The following is a 6,000-nucleotide window of genomic DNA, read 5'->3' as shown; positions in this document are numbered from 1 at the left end:
CATCTTGTAGTTCTTGGCACAGGTATAGAAAAATCGGACAAATATCGTTTATAATTTCCTGACATTTTGCAGTTAGACGACTGTCAATGCAGACAAATTTAAACTGAAAACAACAACTGAAAAAGATAACTGTAAACCCGCGAGCGTCTCACGCACTGCGAATGTGGTTGTAAACATATGCTACTTATTCGCAGCGCGTGAGACGTCCATTGAATATTTGACAGTCGAGTCGTGAGTTTTAGTCGTGAGTTTGCTACGGAAAAATAAAGAAAATGGCAAAATATGCACTATTTGACCTTCCGGATGAAGGGGCTGTGGACATAGGCGAAATATCATGGGTGGTAGGGGAAGTAAATTGAAAAGATCATTTTGTAATGTATAAAGTTAATTGGCCAAACAAGGGAAGGATTGTGTCATGTCCAGGACGGATTATATCACTTACCACTGTCAGTGGTAAGTAACACAAGTTTTTTTCTCCTTTGACTATGTTTATATAAAATATGTGCATAACTACATACATATGGTAATATTTCAAATATCACGGTAAACGTTTTAGTTTCAAAAACGTTGTAAATTGTTAAGCTCGCAACGGTAAGGCACGATATGGCCACCTAGCTCGCGGCCTATAATGTGAGGCGTGGGAAGTGTGGGGAGCGCGGCCTGGATTTATAGAGAGAAACTTTATTTTGCCCAAAATAATACTAGTATTTTAAACACACATTATGAAAACGTCATCATTTTGACGTTTTCAGACAACAGAGAGGAGTTGGTTTGCAAGAGGAGGCATTATCTTGATGGTGGAGACAAACTGTCGAGCCCGGAGGAGAAAGGGAAGGGGAAAAGGAAGAAACTGAAGAATGGTCGATATTCTGACGACGACGACGACGACGACGTATCGCTGGTAGGTAACTAAAGTTTTATCACAGAAATGTCATCTATAGGCCTTGTGGATGAGTTAAATTAAAATCGTTGAAAAACTAAACTTCATTATGATTTAAAGGATCCTCAGTTAAGTCAATGTAAGAAGAAGAAGAAGAAGAGAAAAAACACAGGTCTTAACGCCTTAATGGAACTGGAAAAGCAAGGTATTGGTGCAGTGGTGCAGTGAAATTCACTTTTTAAGCAAAACAGAAAAATGAAAAGTTATTTCCCTGTATTCGGAAGTTCTTCTTCATCAAATAAAGATGGAAACTTGGAAAAAAAATCCACGTATGGAAGAGATTGACTCGGCAACCACAAGCACAGAACCGGCACCTTCGGACGAAGCCGACTCCACCCATGACTCCGTCTCGGCCAACGGGAAAACGTACAGGTTTAACCCCCAGTGGTTAAAAACGTTCAATTGGCTGGTCTACGACCAATCCAAGAAGTCTATGTTTTGTAAATATTGCCTCGAGGTAGGGGAAAGGACATCAGAGGTTAATAAATAAGTGTTTGTTAAATTTGTAATAATTACTTAATTTTGTTGAATGTGTTCACCACTTCTGGCTCCTGATGTTTTAAAAGAGGCTCTCATAGATACTTTACTATTTAATATGTTCATTGTCACTTTACTGTTGTTAAATTTGTTCATATAGTATTACTTTTGTATATATGTCCTATTCTGTTCATATAGTATTTTTATTTTTTTGACTAGTATGTGTGCTACCAAAATTATTTTTGTGCTACTGAATTTTTTCGCTTGCTAGCACCAGTGCTACCATTTTAAAAAGTAAGCGTACAGCCCTGAACAAGTAGGTATATAGAAATGAGAAAAGATGTTGGTTGAGTGATACCCTCATTCTCATGCTCATCTTTCGTGTATGTGTTTGTGTGTGTGTGTGTGTATTCCCACAGATGCTGCAAAGTTGAAGTTCACCTACGTAACTGATACGAACATAAAAGCATTTATACGACAAAAGCTGAACAATGCTGCCAAATTTCAGAAACAATAACTTATCAACTGTTTAAAGAAAGTTAAACTTTTGTTCTATTTTTTTTGTATTTTAGCAGTCTGTAGAAAACACTGTGTTAATGGTGGTTGTAAGCCTAATTTATGTGCAGTGAATTATTGTTACAGCACTATGGTTAAAAATGGCAACAACAAAAAGTGCTACAGTTGAAAATATCCATAAGGTAAAGTACAATGACATAGTTAAAAAAAATAAAAAATACTGCATACTGCAGTTATCGTCATGCAGTATATATAGTACTATGGTATCGTAATTGTAGTATTCTATAGCAAAATAAAAGTATAATAAAAGTTCTGTAATTTACTTCAGTAGATTGTAGTTTATGTAGTAAACTGTAGTAGTATATAATGTAGTATACTGTAGTAATAAAACTGCAGTTTTCTGTAGTATACTATAGTTTACTGTAGTAAAACTACTATAGTAAGGTTCAAAAACACTACAATATTTACTATGGTATATAGGGTGTACTGTAGTTTATTTACTATAGTAAACTACAGAATTTTCTGTAGTATACTATAGTTTACTGTAGTAAAACTACTATAGTAAGGTTCAAAAACACTACAATATTTTCTATAGTATATATAGGGTATACTATAGTTTATTTACTATAGTAAACTAGAATTTTCTGTAGTATACTATAGTTTACTGTAGTAAAACTAATATAGTAAGGTTCAAAAACACTACAATATTTACTATAGTATATATAGGGTATACTATAGTTTATTTACTATAGTAAACTATAGAATTCTCTGTAGTATACTATAGTTTACTGTAGTAAAACTAATATAGTAAGGTTCAAAAACACTGCAATATTTACTATAGTATATATAGGGTATACTATAGTTTATTTACTATAGTAAACTATAGAATTTTCTGTAGTATACTATAGTTTACTGTAGTAAAACTAATATAGTAAGGTTAAAAAACACTACAATATTTACTATAGTGTATATATAGGGTATACAATAGTTTATTAACTATAGTAAACTATAGAATTTTCTGTAGTATACTATAGTTTGCTGTAGTAAAACTAATATAGTAAGGTTCAAAAACACTACAATATTTACTATAGTATATATAGGGTATACTATAGTTTATTTACTATAGTAAACTATAGAATTTTCTGTAGTATACTATAGTTTACTGTAGTAAAACTAATAGTAAGGTTCAAAAACACTACAATATTTACTATAGTATATATAGGGTATACTATAGTTTATTTACAATAGTAAACTATAGAATTTTTTCATGTGGGACAGTATGGTGAATTATGTCTATTGAGTCCACCACAAGACTACACTTTATTGCTCAAATGTAATATTACTCTCCTCCTTGAGCCTCCCCGAAATGTCTTTACTGTTGGTTGCTCAAAGGTATTCCTGATCACTTCCAATCAGGTGATCACATCTTGGCCGATAAAGATTTTTTGATTCAAGACTTTGTGCCTCCAGGTGTTACATTAAATACTGTATACCCCGTTCCTTCACCGTGGCAGGTTCAGCCCTAGTGAAGTGCAAGCTACGAAGACGTCGCTCAGAACCGAATTCATGCAGAACGTGCTAATTCGAGACTCAAACAGTTCAAGTTACTAAACATGATTCCGAGCCACCTCCGAAGCTTTGCAAAGGATATAGTTCAGGGCCCCGTTTCCTGAAAGCATCTGTAGCCTAAGTGGTTTGTGAGGTGCGTCGTACCAACATCGTTCAGTTTTCACTCCGTTTCCCGAAAGCATCGTTTGTAACGAACGTCGTGAAATCACTCGTAGCTTATGAGGGCTCCAGGGGTACTCGTAGGGTGCTAAGAGCATCGTTATATAGCTTCAGCGGGGTCCCCAGCTGGACATTCCTTGGTATTGGATGATCCAATACCTTGGTATTGGATCATCCAATACCAAGGCATGTTTTGGATGTGTTTTATTAAAACACATCCAATTCCACTAAATGTCCAGTGGCGCAATTTCGCAATACCCCAAAAACAGTGGTTACCGCCGATATATTACTCAGAGACTACTGTTAGATTTAAACAGCAAAGACAGAACCAGACCTGCAAACTCCTCAAAAATCATCGGCCCAAGGACTGATCGGTATTTCAAGATATACGGCTAATGTAGCCCTTTATTATACAGAAATTTCCTGTTGGTGTATTAGCCTAGGACAACACCCTTGCCAGATTATTTATCTAAATAGCCCTATGTTATTAGTATTTACTAACTTTATGCAAGGTCTACGTTCGTGCAGTCCTCGGCGTTGACTCGGTCCTAAAAATACAATATTATTGTAAATTATATCACATCAAAAAAGCGGTCGCTAGCGTTAATTGAATCAAGCAAACAAATAGCTGTTGTTTTTGCTCCAAAAACCTTGACTTACCTCGAATTTAACATAAGATAGTTCCTTCAAATTAGGGCTGTACAGTATGGACTAAAGTGTATATCACGGTATGATTTGAGGCATAGACGGTAACGGTATTATATCAAGGTATGTTAATTGTATCTTCTAATTTCGATATAAATGTTTCTGAAGGGGTAAACTACTGGCAAAACGGCATACATTTATTTTTAAAAATCTTTTCTTAAGTTACTTCCAAAAACGGGGCCAAACTGTCTCTGTGGAGCGCAACCTTCTTTCTCTTTCCTGGCAGCTGGACCCGGTACACTACTTCACCCAGCCGCTCCACCACCTGACAAGGCCCCTCCCAATGACCAACTTGAGTCCAACTTGGGGCACCGTCCCTTCTTCCTGCGGGGGCGCTACACCCACACCAGCTCTCCAGCTTGGAAGTATCTTCCCTTCGACCTTATGTCGTAGTTCCTTTTTTGTTTCATGCCCGCTTTCTCCAGCTGGTCTCGGGCAAAGATATGGGCGGACTCCATCCGATCCTGGAGTCTCCTGGCATACTCTCTCCCCGGAGGAATAGCAGGGGTGTCAGGGGGCTTGCCAAAGGCCACCTCCACTGGCGTCCGTAGCTCCCGCCCCAACATAAGGAGGGCAGGCGTGCATGAGGTGGACTCCTGAACAGCGGACCTGTAGGCCATGAGGACGAAGGGCAGCTGCGTGTCCCAGTCCCGTTGATGTTCCGCTTTGAGGATTGCCAGCTGCTTTCCCAGGGTCCTATTGAACTTCTCGACAAGGCCGTCGCTCTGGCGGTGCAGGGCTGTGGTCCGGGTCTTATGCATGCCCGTGCACTCACACATGGCGGCGAAGACCCGTGACTCAAGTTCCTCCCTTGGTCACTATGGATGGTTTCTGCCACCCCGAACCTGCTGAACATGCCCTCTACCAGAGCGTCAACCACCGTCTCTGATTCCTGATCTGGTATTGCATACGCCTCAGGCCATTTTGTAAAATAGTCCATGGCGACCAAAATGTACCGGTTGCCTGCGTCCGTGTGGGGGAATGGGCCCATGACGTCCACAGCTACTCTTTCCATGGGAGCCCCCACCGCCTGTTGTTGTAGTTGTACGCGGGACTGATCTAGGGGGCCCTTGTAGGCCGCGCAGAGGTCGCAGCGGCGGCAAAAGTCCTCTACGTCCCTCCTGACCCGCCCCCAGTAAAGCCCCTGACGAAGCCGGCGGAGTGTTTTAGCTACTCCGAAGTGCCCCGCTCCTGCGGTCCCATGGGATGCTCTCAGCACAGTCTCTCAGTGAACTGGGGACTATCACCTGCCACCTTTCTTCTCCCGTAGCAGGTTCCTTCCAGGCTCTCTGCAGCACTCCATCCTTCACTCTCAGCGCCTCAAACATAGTCCACATGCCTTTCGTTGCAGTGGAGCTCCCAGTCACCTCCTCCCATGGTGGTCTCTGTCCTGCCTCAACCCACTGTCGCACCGTTTGTATGTCCATGTCCTGCTCCTGTTGTGTCTGCCATTCGTCCGCGTCAACCATCTGCATTCCGCGGCAGACTGGTCCGGCCCCCTCATGCATGGGGCATGTCTCCTCCTCCGCTCACAGTACTGGCACCCTCCCAGTGCGCAGGGGCGGCGGGACAAGGCATCGGCGTTGGCGTGGCTGGCTCCGGCCCTGTGTACCACCGTGAAGACGTAGGAATGC

This window comes from Gadus morhua, chromosome 8 (assembly GCF_902167405.1).
Source record: "Gadus morhua chromosome 8, gadMor3.0, whole genome shotgun sequence".
Classification (NCBI taxonomy): Eukaryota; Metazoa; Chordata; class Actinopteri; order Gadiformes; family Gadidae; genus Gadus; species Gadus morhua.
The sequence above is the reverse complement of the archived record's forward strand: the minus strand, read 5'-3'. Positions refer to the sequence as shown.